Here is a 24,339-nt window from a genome sequence, read left to right on the forward strand (position 1 = left end):
TACACATTCTATTCCAAATCAAAACATGAAGAAAATATATCAAATTTGTGTTGTTCCTCTAAAAAAATCTGAAGAAAAGTGAATATTAGACTGTTCAAAAAAATAGCAGTGTTTGTATTCTTCTTTACAAACTCAAACATTCACTATATAAACTGAAAACTGTTTGAAGATTTTGCTTTCCTTTTGAATCACTTCATTAATATTTCGTTGTATAAGCACTGTTTCTGAGAACTGCTGTACATCTGTGTTGCATGGAGTCAACCAACTTCTGGCACCTGTGAACAGGTATTCCAGCCCAGGGTGATTGGACTACATTCCACAGTTCTCTATTTCTCGGTTTTCCCTCAGAAACTGCATTTTTGATGTCACCCCACAAGTTTTCTATTGGATTAAGATCCGGGGATTGGGCTGGCCACTCCATAATGTCAATCTTGTTGGTCTGGAACCAAGATGTTGCACGTTTACTGGTGTGTTTGGGGTCGTTGTCTTGTTGGAACACCCATTACAAGGGCATTTCCTCTTCAGCATAAGGCAGCATGACCTCTTCAAGTATTCTGATGTATTCAAACTGATCCATGATCCCTGGTATGCGATAAATAAGCCCAACATCGTAGTATGAGAAACATCCCCATATCATGATGCTTGCGCAACCATGCTTCACTGTCTTCACAGTATACTGTGGCTTGAATTCAGTGTTTGGGGGTCGTCTGACAAACTGTCTCCGGCCACTAGACCCAAAAAGAACAATCTTACTTTCATCAGTCCACAAAATGTTGCGCCATTGCTCTTTAGGCCAGTCAATGTGCTCTTTGGCAAATTGTAACCTCTTCAGCACATGTCTTTTTTTCAACAGTGGGACTTTGCGGGGGCTTCTTGCAGATAGCTTGGCTTCACATAGGCGTCTTCTAATTGTAACAGTACTCACAGGTAACTTTACACCTTCTTTGATCTTCCTGGAGCTGATTGTTGGCTGAGTCCTTGCCATTTTGGCTATTCTATCCATTCGAATGGTAGTTTTTTGTTTTCTTCCACATCTTTCAGGTTTTGGTTGCCATTTTAAAGCATTTGCGATCATTTTAGCTGAGCAGCCTATCATTTTCTGCACTTCATTATATGTTTTCCCCTCTCCAATCAACTTTTTAATCAAGGTACGCTGTTCTTCTGAACAATGTCTGGAACGACCCATTTGCCTCAGAATTTCAGAGAGAAATGCACTGTAACCAGCATGTACAACATTTGCTGCCTTCTTTCCTTAAATAAGGGCAATAATTGCCACCTGTTTTTCAAAGAATGAATGACCTCACTAATAGAACTCCACACTGCTATTATTTTGAACATGCCCCTTTTAATAAGTGATTCAATTACACAGAATCAGCAGCATGCATGTCATGACTGTTGGGTCTGTTGGATTTCTATTACTCTACTACACCTGCTAGCAAATTATTTGCCATGTAGAAATATAATTTCTACCAAAAACGGTGATTGATCAGGTTAGTGATGTCTGACTACTATTATTTTGAACACAACTGTGAATATATATTTATACATACATATACACACACACACACATATATATATTTATCTACACACACACACATACTGTAGATGACCAGAGACTGCAGACATATTACAGAAGACCAGAGACTGCGGACATATTACAGAAGACCAGAGACTGCGGACATATTACAGAAGACCAGAGACTGCGGACATATTACAGAAGACCAGAGACTGCGGACATATTACAGAAGACCAGAGACTGCGGACCTTTGGTACGCAGGTACCCGAATTTGACAGATACCAGCTCCCACTTTTGCGGAGTTGTCCTTCCCCCTCCCTCCCCGTAATCTTCTGGGACACATGACAGGTCCCAGAAGCTTACAGGGCCATTAACAAAGCGTGGCGCACAGCAGTGGGTGCCCATGCCGGCGCCGGGGAGAGAAGACTGAGGACACAGCTGGATCGAGGAACAGGTAGGACCACTGGAGGTCTGCAGAGAAGAGCCGATATTTGGAACATACTGGTGAGTACCAGTGTCCAAAGTTATAATTACAAATACTGGGTGTCCTTTTCTTTACATTCTGGAAAGTAGGGCCTCGAAATGTGCATCATTTTAAAGGATAGGTTTTTATTGGAAAAATCTGCAAGAATAAACAAAGTCTTCATCTTTACACCAGAACAGCAAACAGGCACAATCACTGGGGTCAACCGCGCTGTTCCATTCCAAAACGTTTACATGCTAAAAGGATTAAATACATTCCAAGTGTGGAATTGTAATGAGCAGAATAGAATTCCCATTATTCCACAACATTTCAGCTGACAATGCTCCCAAAGATGTTTCAGGGTGACGGTCCCCTCCAGGTCAACTTTCTATATCTCAAAGAATTAAGCAGACCTTGGTACAGCTCTTCTATTGAGATGTGGCTAGTTAGACTATGCAGTTGTTGAAAATGAGTGGGATGGTCTGCCTACTACAATCAAGTTTATGTAAATCTCAACAATGAACGTTTTTTATTTGCTTCCTTTTGGTCTGTTTAATATACCACTGAAAACATTGTGATATTTGTTTGATAGGCACAAAAAATATCTGTGGATCTTTTTAAAAATTCATTGTCTTCACATAGGTGGATGGGGAGCAAGTTACATCTTCCTCATACCGGACAGTACCGAGTGTTATTGTTTTTTCCTGCAGGCCACACAAAACTGCTGTAGGGATGAGGTTCGGGTGGGGGGCTGTGCTTATTGCAAATTTGTTGCTGTTCCCTCCATGAGTAAAGCAAAAGTTTCCTCTAAAGCAGGTTTTCTCAGCCAGGTTCCAGGGGTTGTTAGGGGTTCCATGAGCAATTTCTGCCTCTCAGATAGGTTCCCATCATTGACATCGATTTTTTTTTTTTAGCCATCTGTAATGGGGTAATTCTTCCTAATGGCCACAAGTGTAAGAAGCATTCTTCCCACTGACCATCACATCAATGAATCATGAGTTGTAGATATAGTCATTTTTAGCAGGGGTTCCCTGAGCCTGGAAAATTATTTCAAGGGTTCCTCTGCCTTGAAAAGGTTGAGAAATGCTGCTCTAAGGGCTTATTATCACATCCACACTTTGCTTTTAATGCAGTTACTACAACTTGAAAAAATGCAAAAATGTTGGGGGCCAGTCAATAAGGCACTTGCAACACATTTCTGGCTTTGTGGATGTAGTCGGAAGCATTGAGCAAACCCTACAGCATTTTCATTATTAGTTAAAGCATGTGCGCAAAAAAGAGTTCTCAATTGTGACACTTACTGTATGGTGCTATAGCTACATCAAATTCATTAAGAAATACGGCTATATCAGTGATTAAAAAAAATATAAAACTGCACAGGTGAACCTGTATCACTAAAATGAATACAGAACTATCCAAATGGTTAAGGTGAAATTTAAGAAAGAGTAAAGAACAAAAGTGTAAAAATGGCCCAGAATAATAGAACAGCTAATAGCAATTGTAACAATAAAGTCGTTTTGAATCACTTGGCCATTGCCTATCTTCTTAAAGCAGTGATGTAAAATTTCAGTAAGCACTCACTGCATGTATATCTATCTGGGACACGTGTTTTAGGTTACATTTACCTGCAGTGGAAGTTTTGGTGAATGTCATTTTCACTGACTTATAAACACGCCTGCCAACTGTTCTTTTGTTTTTGTTTTTTTTAGTTTAAGGCTCCATGCACTCTAGCATTTAATAAGCTCCTAGAAGCTGTTATCAGCATTTATTTCTGCTCCTAGCATCTAAATCATGTTGTTCTATGTGTCAATGCACACTAATTTTTGCTAGAAGAGTTTTTCAAGCTTCAGTGTTTACATAAGCAGTTTTTTTCTGCTCCTAGAGTTTTTGGGAATGTTTTCCCAGCAAAAATAAAAACGCTACTAAAATGCTCCTTAGAGCTTTTCTTCTTCATGTATTGTAAAAACACTAACACTCCTAAACGCTACTACAAACTGGCACAGAAACACTATCAGCATTTTTCAAGCTTATAAAAATAATAGTGTACATGGAGCCTTAGAATGAGTGGGAAAAGATTTGCCCTTCCACCCTTTGCCCATTGTGATGATCATTCCCATATTTTCTTGTCCAAGTGTCCATTAATGTATATAGAAAATCAAACTGTCAATGATTCCATTTGCGCCTAGCCTTAGATTTGTGTCCAACATGCTGTCTTCAAACAGAGAATAAAAACATTCCTAAATCTAACCATGGATTATTATAAATACCTAGGAACTTCAGATACTGAAGAGGCCCAATGTTCTATTCTGTCCCAAAATAGCTATGTGTATCTACAATATATGCGAAATAAATAGAATTTTCCAGTAATTTTCATGGATATCGATAGTGGTCCCAAAGTACAAGGATGCAGAAAAACCTGTTTATTACGGTTTCCATAAGAACTGATTCTCAACAGTTCCTTGAAAACACAGGCTTCCTTGCTCAAAACAATTGTATCGGTATTTTCAAATTTAAAGTTATACGGTGCTCAGTCTGGAGGTTACAACACAGGTATTCTAACCAGCACATTCTTCCTACAGTATGCTGTATTAAAGAGCTCTGTGAATAAAGTATTGTCAATGGTACAGAACAGTTTAGTTGAAAATGGCAGATATTACGGGACGACAGGTAGAGTGGGTTAGGGGGAAAGTGGATGGTGAGAACCTTTGACCTTCACTAGAGTGCCAACGACCTTAGAATGTATGAGGAATACGTATTACATCACTGTCATAATTGCAGATTTCACCATGGTTTAGCCCTTTAAAGTCCATTCAAGTACAAAAAAAAATATTTCTGCTAGAAATGCACTTGCCTCCTAATTTCCTGCTGTGGGCTGAAAACACAGAAAAAAAAAAAAAAAAAGCCACTGTCCAAGGAAACAGACCAAAATAAAAAGCCAACAGAGGTTCCAGCCTTCCCCTACTGAAAGCAGAATTATACTTACCTCCGTTCCAGAGATGCGGCATCCTTTTGCTATCTGCCCGGCCTCTGACATCTTCAAGTGGCTGGCTTCCAGGTCTCGATCGCTGACTGCTGTCATTGGCTGGGCAGGGATGAAGTCACTCCTGCCCATGCGTAGGAGTTCCATCAGATTCGCCACTGCCGAATTTGTACAGTGAGCTGCGCATGCGCGGCTCACTGTACAGGGGTGGACAGGCAGGTAAGTAACTTTAATGCAGAGACAAAGCAGGACTTCAACTGAGCAGCAGTTGAAGCTTTTGGCTTTTCTACAGTTTTTGAATGTAAGGACCAGTGGCCCAAAATGAAACAGAAAATATCTGCCCATACAACAGGAGAATGCACACATGGGGGAGATTTACTAAGACTGGAGAGTGCAAAATCTGGTGCAGCTGTTTATCACCACTGTAGAATATGGGATCTGGCCCTACATAAGACAAGAGCTCCATCCCTACACTCCCACACACCTCTCTGGGGTAATGTCAGTTTGCCAGAACAGCTCACCATTCCGGATTATGAGCTCTGGATTTATAGGGAAGTTATATATCTATCCCACATAATTACCTCTAGTGGCGTTAAATCATTCCAGGACCTCAAATCTGAATTTTCGCTGCCCAACGCCATGCTCTTTAGTTATCTCCAGCTTCGTCTTGCATTACAAACCCAATTTGGGGACTCACTTCCATCCTTAAGAGTTTCTTCATTTATTTTATGTGTCTAGATGACCCCAAAAAGATGACATCCACTATTTATAATTTCCTTCTCCGACTGGCGGCGGTTGACCTAGCCTATCAACTAAAAAGTAAGTAGGTGGTAAATATAGGGGAGCTGGAGGATGACGAATAGGAGGAAATATTAGAATCTGGTAAACTGGTCTCCCCAAAACTTTGATTGTCTTATACATTTATATATTCTACATAGAGCATGCCTAATTCCCACGCAGTTGGTCAACAATAGGCCTCCATATGTCCCTTCCTGTCCTAGATGTGGGGATTCTAATGCTTCTTTCAAAGGATAAGCTCACCTTTGGAATATGTTACATGTTCCACGTTTTTCCACGCCTGACGCCGCCCCCCCACACAGATGATACAGGGAAGCTTCTCCTCCTACTGTCAGATTTGAAAACAGAGTGCCGCGGTAGTTCATTGAAACTTACTGTCAGTGTATCTGCTTGCTCGTACAACCCATACGGCAAGCATATATTCTGACAGATCTGCAGAAGAACTGCATGGCATCAGCGATCTACTGATCGCTGGTGCAATGCTTTACAGGCTCCTTTGGACAAAAATAATAAATGCACATTTTTTAACCTGCAAAAAATGTGCATTTATTATTTTTGCCAAAAAGGTGATCCTTTAATCACCTCATTTAGTCCTGCCCAGTTATTCAAGGTTATTAGTCTCAGGTGATTTAGTTTTTACATGATCGCATGGGCTCCCCATTAACCTTATGCCCAAAACAATGTCTCCTGGGAGTTCTTCCCACTAGGGACAGCAATAAACATTTGCATGTTTTTCTTCAAGAAACAGTTTTCGTTGCCGGAATGATGATAGCAAGGGTTTGGCTTTGGGCTTTACCTCCAACAATTTAGCAATGGATTGCTGCCATCAATCGTACCTTACCCTACAACAAAGTTATATACACACAAACAGAATATGTCCTGCCAAATACAAGGGATAGATGGTTAGAGCAACCCTCCACCTGCAATTTGGATGAATCCGAAGATGCATAATAGATATCCTCTCTGTTTATTTTTATGTATAGCATTGCTCCATGATTATGTTCACCATGTAAACAATTATTTCGGTCGTCAGGAATCCATCATGGTATGGAGTTACTTGTATTGCTCCTTTGTATATTGTGTATCTTTTTTAATAAAGAGCTCATTTTTTACCAAAAATCTAGTGCAGCTCTGCATAGAAACCAATCAGCTTCCAAATTTTATTACCAAAGCTTAAAGCGGTTCAGGGATGTGCAAATTATATTGCCCAATGCCTGGGACATGCAGTACTGGTCAGGTGGTTTTTTACTTTTACGGTTAGCCCTGCTGCGGGCAAGCAGCAAAGTTTATGGGTTTTTTTTTTTTTTTTTTTTTTGTGCAGTCAATTCCTACAGATTCCTTTTCTAAGTAGGGGTGCACCGAAATTTTAGTCGAAAACACCCCTATCGGCTGTCAACTGATATGAAAAAAGCACCAATACTAGTGCCGAAAAACCCCCGCCCCCTCGCTGCCACTGCTCGGTAGTTCTCAACCTTACCTGAAAAACCATCAAACGATCCCAACACTGGGCATAGAGATTAGTGAAGGAAAATGGCCTCCACTCATCTCTATGCCCTTGGAGGACAGGAGCGATGTCACTTCCGGTTCCAGCCAATTTTTTTTTTTTTAAAAGCACTAGATCAATGCTTTTTTTGATCTAATGCTTTACATTGTAGAGGAGAGATGTGGGGTCTTATTGATGCCAATGAGAAGAAAGGGGACGGGACCACACCATGGCTACATGTGTGAATGGGCACACAGAGCAGAAGGTGCCCCCATAGCAAGCTGATTACTGTGGGAGCATCCAACAGGAGGGAGGGGCCAGGAGAGCCTGCGGGGGACCCAAGAAGAGGAGGAGTGCAAAACCACTACACAGAGCAGGTATGTTTGTTATTTTGAAAGAAAAAAAAAATAAACTTTTAAAATCACTTTAATTAAATAAGCTTATGTTAGAACTGGATTGTCTACTATGCACAACTGCACCGGATTTTGCACTAGTTTTAGTAAATCTCCCACATACAAACAAAACAAACTGATGTCTGAACATTTTCATTTATGCTCACAAACACGCAAAACATAGGTATTATATCCACAGTTAGTAGCCACTGCTGGTAACCTCTACAGATGTTATTAGACTTGCAATCTCACTTACAGGGACATACAGTAGGTGACACTTGGCAACTTGCGCTCAATTGGAAGTCATTGACTAATAGCAGAAACATTACAAAGCAAACAAAAGGTCTTACTGTAAGGCCTAGCCTGAGGGGCTCTGATATTCTAAGCCAGTGAGACCAGAATTTCCCTTGTTTGGTCAGGCTGAAACTTTTCCTGAAAGGTTTAAAGAGAATTCCCAGAACAACTGGAGGTATATTTTGGGTGTGTCTGAGACATTCATCAAAAGAGCCATGCCCAAAAATTCCAACAGGGGCTTCCCCCGCAATCTGCACAAATGCATCAACAGTCCCCTCTCAGTTTGTAGTAGCACCAGATCTTCCATAAGACATCTACTGAGCTCAGCATACTACTGCCTTTTAGTATAACCACAGCAACCCTACAGACACCCTCTTCCCACCCAAAGTATGTACAGGTGAAACTCGAAAAATTAGAATATCGTGCAAAAGTTCATTTATTTCAGTAATGCAACTTAAAAGGTGAAACTAATATATGAGATAGACTCATTACATGCAAAGCAAGATAGTTCAAGCTGTGATTTGTCATAATTGTGATGATTATGGCTTACAGCTCATGAAAACCCCAAATCCACAATCTCAGAAAATTAGAATATTGTGAAAAGGTGCAATATTCTAGGCTCAAAGTGTCCCACTCTAATCAGCTAATTAAGCCATAACACCTGCAAAGGGTTCCTGAGCCTTTAAATGGTCTCTCAGTCTGGTTCAGGAGGAATCCCAATCATGGGAAAGACTGCTGACCTGACAGTTGTGCAGAAAACCATCATTGACACCCTCCATAAGGAGGGAAAGCCTCAAAAGGTCATTGCAAAAGAAGTTGGATGTTCCCAAAGTGCTGTATCAAAGCACATTAATAGAAAGTTATGTGGAAGGGAAAAGTGTGGAAGAATAATGTGCACAAGCAGCAGGGATGACCGCAGCCTGGAGTGGATTGTCAGGAAAAGGCCATTCAAAAGTGTTGGGGACTTTCACAAGGAGTGGAGTGAGGCTGAAGCCAGTGCATCAAGAGCCACAACACACAGACGGATCCTGGACATGGGCTTCAAATGTCGTATTCCTCTTGTCAAGCCGCTCCTGAACAACAAACGTCAGAAGCGTCTTACCTGGGCTAAAGAAAAACAGACCAGGTCTGTTGCTCAGTGGTCCAAAGTCCTCTTTTCTGATGAGAGCAACTTTTGCATCTCATTTGGAAACCAAGGACCCAGAGTATGGAGGAAGAAGGGAGAGGCACACACTGCAAGATGCTTGAAGTCCAGTGTGAAGTTTCCACAGTCTGTGTTGATTTGGGGAGCCATGTCATTTGATGGTGTTGGTCCACTGTGCGTCATTAAGTCCAGGGTCAACGCAGCCGTCTACCAGGAGATTTTGGAGCACTTCATGCTTCCTTCTGCAGACGAGCTTTATGGGGATGCTGACTTCATTTTCCAGCAGGACTTGACATCTGCCCACACTGCCAAAAGCACCAAAACCTGGTTCAATGTCCGTGGGATTACTGTGCTTGATTGGCCAGCAAACTTGCCTGATCTGAACTCCATAGAGAATCTATGGGGCATTGCCAAGAGAAAGATGAGACATGAGACCAAACAATGCAGAAGAGCTGAAGGCCACTATTGAAGCATCCTGGTCTTCCAGAACACCTCAGCAGTGCCACAGGCTGATAGCTTCCATGCCATGCTGCATTGAGGCAGTAATTGCTGCAAAAGGGGCCCAAACAAAGTACTGAGTACATATACATGCTTATACTTTTCAGAGGTCCGATATTGTTCTATGTACAATCCTTGTTTTATTGATTGCATGTAATATTCTAATTTTCGGAGATTGTGGATTTGGGGTTTTCATGAGCTGTAAGCCATAATCATCACAATTATGACAAATCACGGCTTGAACTATCTTGCTTTGCATGTAATGAGTCTCTCATATATATTAGTTTCACCTTTTAAGTTGCATTACTGAAATAAATGAACTTTTGCACAATATTCTAATTTTTCGAGTTTCACCTGTATATTCCACATGCAGTGCATCACCTACTAATGGACTGTAAACTGGTGATAACCACTGTAAAGTCATTAATAAAAACAGAAACAGTGCCTGATTTTTGGCTGCCAGAAATTCTTGACGGTCTACATTCCTCTAACAGGAACTTCCTATGACTTTTTATAGCTGATAATAATAAACCAATATTTTGGCAAGTGTTGTCACACTATTTACATCAGGAGTTTGGACTAAAGTGATGACTGATGGAGTTCCTTCACAGCTGGTTTATCCAGTCCTGGAGATGAGCATGGGAGGAGGTAACAAGGGAGCTAGAGAACAAGATGTCCTGGGAGGAGCAGGGCACAATTTGGAAGGTATCTGCAGATGAGGCTGGTGATGTAGCTAGGGGCACTGTTGTGGATGGTTTTGTATGTTGTGGTTAGTATTTTTAATTTTCTACGTTGAGCTACTGGAAGCCAATGAAGCGACTGGCAGAGAGAGCAGCAGTCATGGATCGGTTAGTAAGTTGTAGAAGTCTAGGGTAAGACAGTGAGCAGGGAGTTGCAGTAGTTAGAGCAATAATTTTAAATACTTAAGCTGCATTAACGTGTCTTTTATATCAGATGTGTAAAACGTTCCCCTCCTTTTTATGCTCAAGTTACCATTCAAGTAAACCTGTAGGAAAGCTGGGTGACAATTCTGAAACCTATTATGACAGCAGTGCAAACCTGGAGCCATAAGGAGTAACATTAACAATAACATATAAAGCCATTTATAACTCTGCTCCAAATTACATCACCAATCTTGTCTCCAAATATCACCCAAACCATACTCTCCGCTCCTCGCACGACCTCCTGCTCCCTAGCTCCCTCCAGGACTTCTTCAAAGCTTTCCGCATCCTCTGGAACTCTCTACCCCAATTTATCAGACTATTGCCTACTCTGCTCTTTTAGGCAATCTCTGAAAACTTATCTCTCCTGGGAAGCCTATCCTGCCCTCAGCTAATAATGGAATCTTCTACTCCTCCATCCAGTCCATCCCCCACAGTTACTACCTTTTGTACCACTAGCCCCTCCCTCTTAGATTTTAAGCTCCAAGGAGCAGGGCCCTCCTAACCCTCTTGTATTGAACTGTATTGTTGCTGTATTGTCTCCCGTTATATTGTAAAGCACTGAGCAAACTGTTGGCGCTATATAAATCCTGAATAATAATAACATCAAACTGCTGTTGTGTCACCTTCTGAAACAATGCTACAACAGAGGAGGGGGGACATTCTCCCACTAGCAGTTTCCAAGTCAGACTGATGTACCTTCTTGGTGAACTGGCAGGGACTGGCACATAACAGAAAAAAAAAAAAAAGGATTTTTTTCCCTATAGTGTAGACTATATTTGAAAACAATTTTCTATTGTAGCCCAACATATGAATGCAAAATGCCATTTTTGTAGAGTAAATAAAAACTATTTTCTCTCCAGTGAGTTAAAATGTTAAATAGCAGTTGTTGCTGATTACAACACAGGAAAATAAACAGATCTACCTACTATTCGATCTAGAAATAGTCTAAGTACTATCAGAAAAATAAAATCTTTGCTGACCCAAAGATAGTATTTTTGAATCCACAAGGTCTTTAAATATATGAGCAGCTTTTCTATGGGGATGTGTTGAAAGCTGCAAAAAATAAACTGTGTTATGTCTGCTCTAGCGGGGCTGCTACAGGGAACCTGGTAGTGACCTTCAAAGAAAAACATAGAGGCCCTAAGGACAAGGGCCAGGCCTGAGCTTACAAATCTCTACAGAAATATTAGTTCAACAGGTTGAAGAGCTGAAGCAATACTGGGTCCTATTTATCAAAATGTTAGACATCAAAAGTGCATTCTCTCATGTCCCCCAGGCCATTGGAAACCTACCCTAGAAAATGACACAACAAATAAAACTTTGGAGCCATGTAGTTTGCTTTTACTCTTTGATAAACAAAGTCTATTAGTTACTGTGGTTAGGTAAAGTGTATGTCTGCAAAGTACTTATTGATCTACTGGAAATACAGTGAACTCCTAATTTCATGTAGTGAGCTGACAACACTGTCCCTTCTCTAGTGAAATCCCAAGCAGTGGTGTCAGAACTGCCCTTTCTCTACCTCCATCACATAAGAACCTCTCAATGGAAAGTTCTCTTTAACCACTTGCCTACCAGACACTTTTACCCCCTTCCTGCCTAGGCCAATTTTCAGCTTTCAGTGCTGTTGCATTTTGAAGGAAAATTGCACGGTCATGCAACACTGTACCCATATGACATTTTTATAATTTTTTTTTCACACAAATAGAGCTTCCTCTTGGTGGTATTTAATCACCACTGGGGTTTTTATTTCTTGCACTATAAACAAAAGACCAGAAAAAAAAAAAAAAAGTATTTTGTTTCTATTATAAAATGTTACAAACAGGTAATTTTTCTCCTTCACTGATGTGTGTTGATGAGGCTGCACTGATAGGCAGCACTGATAACCAGTGCCCTGATTATCAGTGTAGATGAATCCTTTCAGTTGCCAGTTATCGGCAGTACTTTGCTCACGTTATGACAGCGTGTATTTACATGGTGATCAGCTGTGATTGGACACAGCTGATCACGCGGTAAAAGGCTGCTGTTATTGGACCTTTACCATGTCAAGTGATCAGTGCTGGGGGCACTTTCTGGGAGGACATCATGACGTCCTCCCAGAACTGAATCATTCAGCTATAGCGCAGTCATTAGGAGTAAGCTCCAAGGAGCAGGGCCCTCCTTTCCCTCTTGTATTGTTGATGTATTGTCTCCCGTTATAGTGTCAAGTGCTGAGCAAACTGTTGGCACTATATAAATCCTGTATAATAATAATAAGTGGTTAATATTTGTTTTAAAAGAGTCATATTATGTTATAGACAGACTGTTTACCTCACTGTATGAAATCCTGGCACTATCTGTGCTCTAGATATTATTTACCTATACAGAATACTCCCTTTGTCCTTTTTTATGTTTTAAGAAGAGTATTGACCTCCTCTGTTGTTTTGTATCAGTCTGGACTTGAAATTTGATTGCTTACACTTTATATTTTTCATATACACTTGTAATTGAAAAAGGCAAACTGCTGCACACTCTGCACTATCTGAGGCATACACCCTACCTGACGGGAACCAGAATATTTGCAACTATTATGAGGTGCTCAGTGAGGAGAATTTGCTATTACCAGACTAGAAGCAGTATCAGTTGTGCACAACTATGACCTTATCACAATAGCCATCAAATGCTGGTCAAGTATTTATGATATCTGCTTGATGATCTTTGAACTTTCACTGTACTATCAACATATCAATAAGCCTGCTGTGCTACACTATATCATATCTACCACTCATTCTCAGCCATAAACTTTTGTCAGTGACCTGCTGCCAAAATTCCACTGTAGCCAGTGATAGCAGGGGTCAGCGTGCAATTAACCCGGAACAGGCTAAATGACGTGCATATACATCATCCAGACTACCGTGATTACGCAGCACATTTACTGCAGGCAAAACGCAGTTAAAGCCTACCCCCAGGTTTCATTTTAAATAGCTTGGACCAAACAAACTATTTCCATTATTAAGAAAGCTTTAAAACAAATCAGAAAATACAAATGCAACATATCACTAAAGAGTTTTCTCGTATGCCTCCAAAACATTGCATTTATATTTCTCATTTGTCACTCAACTAAGCTCATGTTTCACAGTTACAGTCTGAATCATGAGGGAAAGCGCCACCCGCAGCCAGATACTAAGGTGTCTGCAACCAAGACCGCTTTCAGATGATGCTGTGCGGTTTGACCGCACCACGTGAGCTGCACAGGTTTGGTGCAAGTTAGCTGTACTTTTTTCACTAGTGTTCTATTAGGTCCTGCAGTTTTGATGCACACCAAAATTCCTGCTTGCTGCATGTTTGGTGCATTTCAGAAAGCGCACAAAAACTGCAGGACCTAATAGAACACTATGGGAAAGCGCAGCTAACCTACACCAAACCCATAAGTACACTGCGCTACGCCCACAGTGCGGTCAAACTGCCCGCATCAGTCTGAAAGCAACCTTACAGTTCAAGAGCAGAAAAAGTATGTTTTTGTTTTAGAACTAGGCATGGTCAGATTTTGTATTTCAGTGTGTTCATGGATACACTGTTCATACTATTTTGTAAACTGAAACCTGTAATAAAAATAACTGCATGACTGACTCAACTTGCCACCATCCACCCTTCAAAACTGGTTACAGTGACATACACATGGCATCGTCTTTAAGTACTGCTAGAATTTCACTTGTTGGCCCCAGTTTTAGCCTGACTTCAGTGATCACAACCTGCCATCTCATCCAACAGCATTACAGTAGAGATTGACAACTGATAATTAACCACTTTCCTACAGGGCACTTATACCCCCTTCCTGCCCAGGCCAGTTTTCAGCGCTGTCACACTTTGAATGACAATTGCGCAGTCATGCAGCACTGTACACATGAAATTTTTATCATTTTTTTTTAGACAGATAGAGCTTTCTTTTGGTGGTATTTAATGACCTCTGGGTTTTTTATTTTTTGCTAAACAAACGAAAATGTTGAAAAAAAGCACTGATAGGCGGCACTGACTGGCATTGATAGTTAGCACTGACAGGTGATACTGAAAGGCAGCTCAGATGGGCACCGATGTGGCATTGATGTGCACTGGTAGACACTGATATGTGGCATTGATGAGCACTGACAGCTTGCATTGATGGGCACTTAACAGGTGGCACATCTGGGGCCACACTGATCATCAGTGCCCATGTCCCCTCCGAGGAATGCAGATTACTGGCTCTCCTCTCCTCCTGTCAGCTTGACAGCTCGTGAGGAGAGAAATGCCGATAACTGGCATTTCCCTATTTACATGTGATCAGCTGTGATTGCACACAGCTGATCACATGACCGAGCTGACATCTTCGGATCTTTCCGTTGATCAGTGTCCGAGGGACACAGCGCACCGCCGGTCGCAGCGCTGCATGCTCCCGGAGCAGAGCATGCGCGGTTAGAGTGGGAGGACGTCATAGGACATCCTGCCAGAACGAGAGAACCACCTTGGGTCCGTCATTACCTTATATGGTGGGCGGGAGGCAGTAAAAGTGGTTGTAAAGGTAAGAGGTTTTTTGTTTTGTTTTTTTACCAGCCCCCCTAAATACTTACCTTGGCCCCATCTTGTTCTAGTGTTGTGCCTGCTCAGAGGCAGTAGCGGGAGCCAATGGCTCCTGCTGATGTTTGCCAAATCCTGTGAGGACAGAGTGGGACCGAAGCACACTGTGTGTGTCTAGGGACACACACATCCTGGTTCAAGATTTAGCCGTACGAGTGACCCATAGTAAGCGGCATGCTACAGGGGCAGTCTGAGGGGTGGAGGAGCCAGGAGCGCTGAAGAGCAAGTTCAGGACTGCTCTGTGCAAAACCATTGTACAGAGCATGCAAGTATGGCATGTTTATTTGAAGAAAAAATAAATACAAAATTGAAGCTTTGCTACCTCATCCATTCCCAGATAAAGGAATCCCAAATATGTAACGGTCCAATAAGAATGATCCAGTAGACCTAATGTTTAGCAGAAATAAAGTACAAGGTAAAAATGTAATGGCAGCTTTCTCAGAATGATGAATTGTCTTCCTCAAGAAGGTGGTGGTTGAGCAATTCATTTTAGTACACCTGAGCATTTTCTCATGCAAAAGAAACAGGCCAGCAGCCTCCAACAGTATTCCTTTCCACTCATTACTTTAATGTCACATAGGTCTAACAAAGCCAACATTTCAGGGCCTTTCAGAGTCCTTTATCAAGGCAAAAGTGTGTGAAAAGAGATCCTATTGGAGCATTGCTGACTGGTTTCTCCAGTTCGGAATTTCAAGGAACCATCCATCGCAGTCATTATGAGCATCCACCCACTACAGTGGTCATACTTGTTTTTCAACTTAAGCATCCTTCTGATAATATTCAAGGTCCACCACCCCAGCTGCACTGAAGTCATAGCCCTGGCCCTGTATGCACCTCTCTACAGGTTAATAAGTTGTGTTAAGAGTGTGGTATGCAGAGGCCTGAAACAGCACCACCACATATATGTATGTCTGCTTTGGCCCTCAGAGGTGAGCACTTAAAGTTAAAGTCCAGTCCATAGACATGATGGCTACATTAGTCTTCCTTTATCTGGCTCTCTTTTACCTTTAACTTGGTGATCCTATTGGGAACACATTCTGTCCCCGTGTGACAATACTCGCCATACTGTTTTTAGATTTACAATGTTGTCACCATAAAACAAAAAGTTTATTTAGACTACAGAACACTTCTCTCTCATTACACATTTCCACACTAGTGCACTTGAATGGATGCAAAGCATTGCAGCTTATGTATACCCCTCCACTGCCTTTGCGGCTGAAGTGACGGCAGTAAACATAGGGCCCAACAGTGTGGTTTTACTATCTCCCCCCTCCAAAGTGTAAACTAGGCCTACAAGGCACAAATCGGTGTCTACTGGATCCTGCTTACTACAGTTTTCTCCATGAGCTCCACCTGTTGACACTGAATATTAATGTTTTTTATTCAATAAACTGCTGCAAAGTACACAAGCCTATTCAAAAAAAAATGAACAGATCAAATACATTTGGTTTGATCAGCAAGGGTTACTACACTTTGCCTTCTTGAATACGGCTACTTCCCTTGCCTAGAAAAGTCCAGATCACAATAGACATTCTCCCCTCTAAGAATAGCTCCACCTGTTGCACTTCTAGTTTGTTACTGCTTTAACAAGGACACAGAACAGGCTTAACTTGGTGCTTTCTGGTTTAAATAATCCACTCTGACCTTCTGTACACCAAGAAACATGCGTATGACACCACAATGTATTCTAGTGTAAAACAGTCTTAAAATGTGGTTTTATTTTTTTTTTGGGGGGGGGGTCTGAGACATAACTAACTCTCAATGAGAACAGAAAAAAAAAATTAAATGTGTAAACCCGACATTTCATATTCCTGATGTATCATGTACTTGAAACAGTGTCCTGTTCTTTGTATTAGCTTTTTGGCTGTGCTGAGAACTGCTGTTTCTCCTCACCCAGCTCTCCAAGCTCCATATGCAACTGAGGAGAGGATATGTGATCACTTCTGAAAAAGGAAGAAAATGTTTTTATATCTATGCATATATGTTGTTTTGCCTTTCATTTCCATTTTAAACTGAATGGGATGTTTTACGTGGTGAGAGTTTACATATAATTCAATTAGCCTGAACACAGAATTTTAACATGACCAGACTGATGACTGCTACTGATTATTGTATTTATGAACTTCACACTTTGCCATTCTCATTGAAAGGCCTAATATGCTAAATTGTCACTCAGATCTCAAGCTAGTCAGAGATAGTTTAAGGCGCATTACCGCATTATGCAACTGAAAGAGTCATACTTTAAGGCCTTGTTCACATTTACATAGGAAACTGGAAGTACGTCTGTCTATGTGGAGCATGTGACGTCATATCCGGTGCTATCAGTTTGGTTTACTTTCTGGAATCAGTTTTACACTAGGATGTCTGTTCTGAAGGATTTTGTCAATTGGCGACTTATTTTAAGTTCTAATATGAGTAGATTGAGCACTATTTTGTTCAATTAAAAGCCTTTGCAATATTGCACTATTGGTTCTCCTTTGTTTTCCTATAAAACACATCGTTATGAGGGGAAATCCCTTTTGAAGTTGGATGTAAGGAAGCTCTTGTATATGGAAGAGGCTCTGGAGAGGACATTTTCCCTGGGAATTGGAGGATAATATTGTATCCATAAAGTGCAATGTATTCTTATCTCTGGTGAGCGCAGAATACATCAGAGTTCACAGTAAGGTGTAGATCCGTGAAATCTTTTCTCTGTATTAGGCTACGTTCACACTAGCGTTGTGTGCAAGCGGCAGAGAGGCGTTTGGGAAGCGTTTTTACCGCTTCCCAAACGCCTCTGCCAATTCTGCACATTACAGCACATGGTGCTGTTCTAACGGGAGCGTTTGCGTCGCGGCAAAACAGACGCCTCTGGTCGAGTCAGGAGGCTTTGAAGCCTCCTATTCTCGTCTATGGTGCCGCTCCATAAACGGCCGGCATTTGCGGTGCGGGGCGTTTGTGGAGCGTTAACACCACTCAAACTGCATTATAGACGTTTGTGGGGCGTTATTAACGCTCGGCAATAGCCTAGCAACCGCCGCTAAACCGCGCATGCAACGTTTGTGGAGCGTTTGCCAAGCGTTAAAAAACGCTCCGCAAACGCCGGACCAACGCTTACCAAACGCTGTAGGGGCGTTTGGCAAGCGTTGGTAAAACAGCCAAGTGTGAACGAGCCCTTACACTTATCCCAACATTTTTTTGTAGCACTATTTGCATGTTTAAAGGGGACTTTCTTTGTTTTTGGTTTCATCACTTCTTGTATTTGTACAAATTTTATTTTTTTTTTTCATTTTGGACATTTTATAACCACAGAATGTATTATAATTTGTGTATAATTATTTTTGATTCATTTCATGTTTTGCGCTGTTTTATTGTTTCGCTCCTTGTTCACACTTTCTTAAAATACTGACGTTTAACAAACACGCCTATAGTGCTAATGCAGGTTGTTCATTGAGTCAGTGTTGCATTTAAATGTGCATTAAAAGGTAAGTTAAAAATGCGCCCCCCCCAAAACACACTATGCTTGTTTGACAAGAGTGAAAAAAGCACCCCAGGTGCTTAAGTTTTTTCTTGGCTACTGTGAACAAGACCTAAATCCCTACAAATGGGCTGCAAACACATTGCTGTGTTTATGGTGCATTACCATAGACTTCCAAACGCTACATAAAACTTCATTTTTGAAATGCAGCAACATGACGTGTAAACACACGTTTTGATAAAGTGGGCAGCACTGTATGCTGTCCATAGTATTAATTGCAGACTGCTTTACTGGGAGTTTGAGGAGTTTAAAAATGTACCCCAAACTCCTGCTTTTAATGCTAGTGTGAACAGGGCCTTACTGAAATCACTGGAGAACAATTTGTACAAAGCACAAGCTGATCTTTCAGTAATTTGTAGCCAAACCCAAAGAGGAATGAAGAGATGAAGGAGCGATTGTCACTAGTGAAGGGGGGGTTGGGGGGGGGGTGAGGTATAAGTAAGTCCCTGCTCATGTGAAACTTCCTCCACATAAACCTGAAGGCCATTTCAAGCTGACTCAATATCAAAACTGCTCACTCAGCTACATGCTCAGGGAACTCGTTCACACCTACAGATGCGTTATGCTACGCATAATTTATTATTATACAGGATTTATATAGCGCCACTTTGCTCCGGCATAATGTATGCCTGCTGGTGAGTTGTGTGCCCACACTGATGTACCTTAATGCATTGTGGCTTCTCTTTGTTTCTCCTTAAAGTCAAACTCTAGGAGAGAAGGGGGATATATTTTTAGACATTTACAATGTAAAAATTTTTCTCCACTCCTGACGTGTGCCTGCTGATAAATGTTCAGGAGTAATGAAACCAACAACTGCTGAGAGTTACAGTTCCAGCACAGGTTTGAATACAAGGCATTCTGTGACTAGAGGGGGAGATTGTGACATTCACCCACCCTCCTCCAATCACAGATAGCCTTGTGCTGAGTGAAAAGAATAAGAGGTGGAGAGTGAGCGAACTGCTAGAATTGTACTCCAGCTGGAATTATAAGCTTCAGCAACATTTACTGTGGTGTTCCAGAGTGATGAGTTTCAGGCTACACTCACTTCTGCGACTTCAAAATAGTGCGATTTTCATTGCAACTTTACAGTGCGGCTAGATGCGACTTTGGATGAGTGCAACTTTGGCTTTGACCAAGGATAATTGTTTCTGCTGTACAAAGTCACATATACAACATTCAGGTGCAACTTTCATGAGACTTGAGGGTTTACATGACGTCTATGGCTCTCAAGTCGCATGAAAGTCAAACCAAATTAGTGCAGGAAATACTTTGAAGTTGCACAGATATGAATGTTACACCCATTGTGAAACATTGGGGGGGTGACTTGTGATGCGACTTTGAACCCCAAAGTCGGATGACAAGTCACATAAGTGTGAATGGAGCCTTAGTGACAGTCGCAGCCACACAAGGTACACACAATAATGGTAGCTTATTCATTGTTGTGCAAAACAGTTCTATGAATGTCCTTGCATTAAACCCAAAGCTGAAAATGTAATATATTGTATCTTACCAATCATGTGCTGGCTGCATTAGGGTTTTTTTTCATCTGGTGATCTTGCCTGTAACAATTCTCCTGTATTAGTCTAGGTTCACCTATGCACTTTGCAGAAACGCACAGGAGTCCATTTAACATGATTTCCTATGGGACAGGTTCACATCTCAACGTTTTCACCAGTATGTTTTTTGGAAAGGGTCAAGGACTTTTTTTTTTTTTTTTTTAAAGCAAAACATTGAGGTTTTTGTTCTATAGACTTCAATGGAGATGCTGCGAAACGCATGTGATGCATTTGACACATTCTATTCTGCCCAGCTACAAGTTCGTGGGGAAGGGGGAGCAAAACGCATCAAAAACATACTGCAAAAAGCACTACAGAAACGGATCAAATGCAAACTGCATAGGTGTGAACCTAGCCTTACACACCATTCATACCTGACCATAGCAGGAGAACACCACCTCGCTCACGGGTTTTGCCGCTTTTCCATGCGTTAATGCATGTCAAGCCTAAGGCAGCCTATTCAGTCCAATGGGTTGCCCTACACAAGACAAATTCCCCAAAGTAGATCCAGAACTTTTTTTGGTCATGAAGAGTCTGGTGTTTTTTTAGTGTGAATTTGGTGCGTCTGCTACCCACGTTTGGCGTCCCATTAACAGTTAATGGCACTTTAACCCCTTCACGCCGGCGCCTCCTGGCCCTTTAAGAGTTTCAGAAGCTGGGAGGCAGAGTTTAGGGGTCATATGACTGCCGTGACGTCACATGATCGGGAAAGGTCCCGATCAAAAGAGGAGACCGGGACCGTTCCGTGAGTACCGGACATGTGTGCTGGGCGCGCGCTCTCGGCACATGTCCTTTTTTAATAGAATGCAAATGTGCAGCCACTCGGCGTCTAGGCCCAGATGCTGGGAGGCTGCACATTTGCATCCGGCCAGCGTGAAGAAGTTAAGCACAAACTGCAAGCGCAGCGCAATTCTGAAATGAGGCTAAATTCATATTTCACACACATTTAGAAAATGTGCAGGTGTGAATGCAGCCTCAGAGTGCCCCCCACTCTGGTGAAAGGAGCACAGTTGGAACTTTTGGACAACATTGTTTATCTCTGGGGGAGGGGGGTTAGATGTAGTAGCAGATTTAGATACGCTAACAAACTGAAGCTGAACTTCAGCTAACACTTTATAAGCAATTACAACAGTTTTGTTCCTTCCGGGATGTTTTACATAAATAAAACCTTCAAAGCTGAACTGAAGGCATTTTATACAAATTTGTGAGCAGGCAGGATATTTGTTACTGTTCACCATCACAGGAGTAAGCTCTCAAAACGCAGAACTACTACATCAGCAGTGAGAAAATGTGAGGGTTTGGAACCAAAAAAAGAGCTCACTCCTGCGATGGTGGAGGTGACCAGTACACTGGACTTGGCTGGGAGTATTCCAGCCAGGCTTCAGGAGGTATGTAATGGCCTATAGCGAGGGCATTGTTCAACATTGGTCAAATCACACAACTTGGGTTTTTTTTTTTTTTGTTTTTTGGAAAAGGTGAACTAACCCTGTAAAAGCAGAACTAAAGGCACTACACGTCCCTCCCATCAGTCCTAAACATGAACTAACCCTTTAAGTATAACCTAGGGCAAAGTGTAAAAGTGTCTCTGGAGAAAGTTTTTTTTTATTTTTAATCTTAAAGTATTCTCTGCATGAAGGTGTAAAACCTGTGTGCAAACCCCCCCCAATACTTATCTGAACCCCATCACCATCCTGCAATATCCCCGAAAGCAGTGGCTCTCACACCTCATTAGCTCTGAGATAGCGGCGGAAGATATTGACTCCTGCCGCCGTCAATTAGAGCCTGTGAAGGGGGAGCCGGGCCAAGCTGTGATGTGTTGCATGGATACACAGACCTGGCTCAGGAGTGAGCCCACACAAGTACCCCTATAGCAAGGGGAATTCTATGGGGGCACTCGCTGGGAAGAGGTGCCAGCGGGGGGACCCCAGAAGATGAGGATCGGGGCTGCTCTGCAGAAAACCATTCTACAGAGCAGGTATGTTTATTCTTTTTAAAGAAGAAGCTTGCCTTTGCAATCTTTTGCATTTTGGATAGCGGTCAGGAACTAATTTCTGTCCCCCATTAGAGAGATTCGCTCTCTATTCCTCCTGGTAATGAACACTGAAAGTGAATTTAAAAAAAAAGTCTCAAACTTTGAGTGGTCACAACAGGAATAGGAGGAAATCATCTAACTAGATTGTAAGCTCGAAAGAGCAGGGCCCTCGATCCCCTCATGTTTTGCATTGTATTGGTATTGTTCTGTCACATGTTCTGTCCCCCTTTGTAATGTACAGCGCTGAGTGAACTATTGGCGCTTTATAAATACTGTATAATAATAATAATAATAATAACGGGGAGACTTGTTCTGGTGACACCGCAGGATTCCCTCACTTTGGAGGAATGTACTCTCTTTCTGTGCAGAGAAAGGACAGGAAGTGACAAGAAACCCCCCCCCCCCCGATGGGACAAAGATAGCAGAAATGCCTTGGAGAGGTTTTCCCCTCCCTTACTCTATCCAGAACAAAAAGTAAAGTTTTGCCTTCCTGTGATGTAATTATTGGCTCTATGGTCAGATGTGAGATTCCAGAGACAGTCCATTTCCACAGGGGAATAGCACATTTTGTCAGGAGGACCAAGAACACAGGACCAGCCCTCTAGGATCACTCAGCCTGTTTCCAAATGGAGTTCTGACAACTTTTCCTCCAATACAGCAAGCACAGGTGATTCCTATGTGCCTAATGGGGGGTCAGACTACTGAGTGACTCAGGGCAGCATGGTAACCAGCACAGGACTTACTCATGGTGTCCTTGTTTGGTGGGGGAGGGGGGTCAGGGCCCTCGGACCAATCCTCCAGGACATTCACCCCCACACCATGCCTGCACAGGCCCACCTAACGTGACCTCCCCGCAGTTCAGGACACACTACCCACTATGCAGCAGCGCAGAACACGCCCACGGGGCTCACCACCAGCCAACAGCTGACGCCCTAGTTTCCCTGCAGCTGTTAGGAGCCCTGTGATTGGCTTCACGCCTGAATAACAGCGGCGGGGTATTACACCGAGCCGCCACCCGGAGCCCCGTCCCCGACGCCCCATTTCTACGTAGCCCTGCACCCGCCACTGAACAACTGCTCCCGACCACCACTCCGCAACAGGCCCCTCTCACCTTGGCGTGCAATACGCAGCCACAGCCGTCCGCTCCGTCCGGCTCCCGCCTGACGACTGGCTGAGAGAGTTGGAGGGCGCGGCCACAGCTGCGAATGCCACGCCTCACGCATTTTCCCCACCCCCTGCAGCATTGCGTAGGTGTTACACCCCTTCCTGCTTTATCGGCGTGTATTCAATTCCCGGAAAACTTTATTAGTAGCTTTGTTCTTGGGAATACAGTTCAGGACAAGAAGTGCACAGGGGAGGTTTTACCTCGTGGAGAGTATTAGACTTTAGAATAACTACTTGAATTCTGAAGGATTTTACCCCTTCATGACCAGGCCATTGTTTAATATTCGACACTGTGCTGGTTTAAATGGCATTTGCGTGATCCTGCAACACTACCATAAAATTACCGAAAATGTATATTTTTTTTTTCACACAGAGCTTTCTTTTGGTGGTATTTCTATTATAAAATATACCCAATATAAAAAATAACCAAAATATATTCATAAATTTAGGCCAAAATGTACAAATTGTGAAAACTAGAAAAAAATCTTTCTATTATAAAATATACCCAATAAACAAAATTCAAAATATATTTCTTCATAAATTTAGGCCAAAATGTAAAAATTGTGAAAACTAAAAAATAAATACTACTTTCTATTATAAAATATACCCAATAAACAAATAATAATAATATATTTCTTCTTAAATTTAGGCCAAAATGTAAAAATTGTGAAAACTAAAAAAAAATACTACTTTCTATTATAAAATATACCCAATAATCAAAATATATTTCTTCATAAATGTAGGCCAAATTGTAAAAATTGTGAAAACTAAAAAAAAATACTACTTTCTATTATATAATATACCCAATAATCAAAATATATTTCTTCATAAATTTAGGCCAAAATGTAAAAATTGTGAAAATTAAAAAAAATATCTTTTTATTATAAAATATACCCAATAAAAAATAACCAAAATATATTTCTTCATAAATTTAGGCCAAAATGTAAAATTTGTGAAAACTAAAAAAAAAA

General features: G+C 41.7%; 1 protein-coding gene across 3 annotated transcripts in view; it reads right to left on the reverse strand.

The window, feature by feature from the left end:
- Positions 1-23,426, reverse strand: part of OGDH (oxoglutarate dehydrogenase) — a 127,261-nt gene extending 103,835 nt beyond the window's left edge. For all 3 annotated transcript variants that reach the window (XM_089692442.1, XM_089692441.1, XM_089692444.1), the window contains exon 1: positions 23,316-23,426. The gene's annotated coding sequence lies outside the window, so the exon portion shown is untranslated. The remainder of the gene's footprint in view (positions 1-23,315) is intronic.
- Between the last annotated feature and the right edge of the window lie 913 nt (positions 23,427-24,339).

This window comes from Staurois parvus, unplaced genomic scaffold, assembly GCF_062004578.1.
Source record: "Staurois parvus isolate SC_StPar_1 unplaced genomic scaffold, SC_StPar_1.0 ptg000586l, whole genome shotgun sequence".
NCBI classification, from domain to species: domain Eukaryota; kingdom Metazoa; phylum Chordata; class Amphibia; order Anura; family Ranidae; genus Staurois; species Staurois parvus.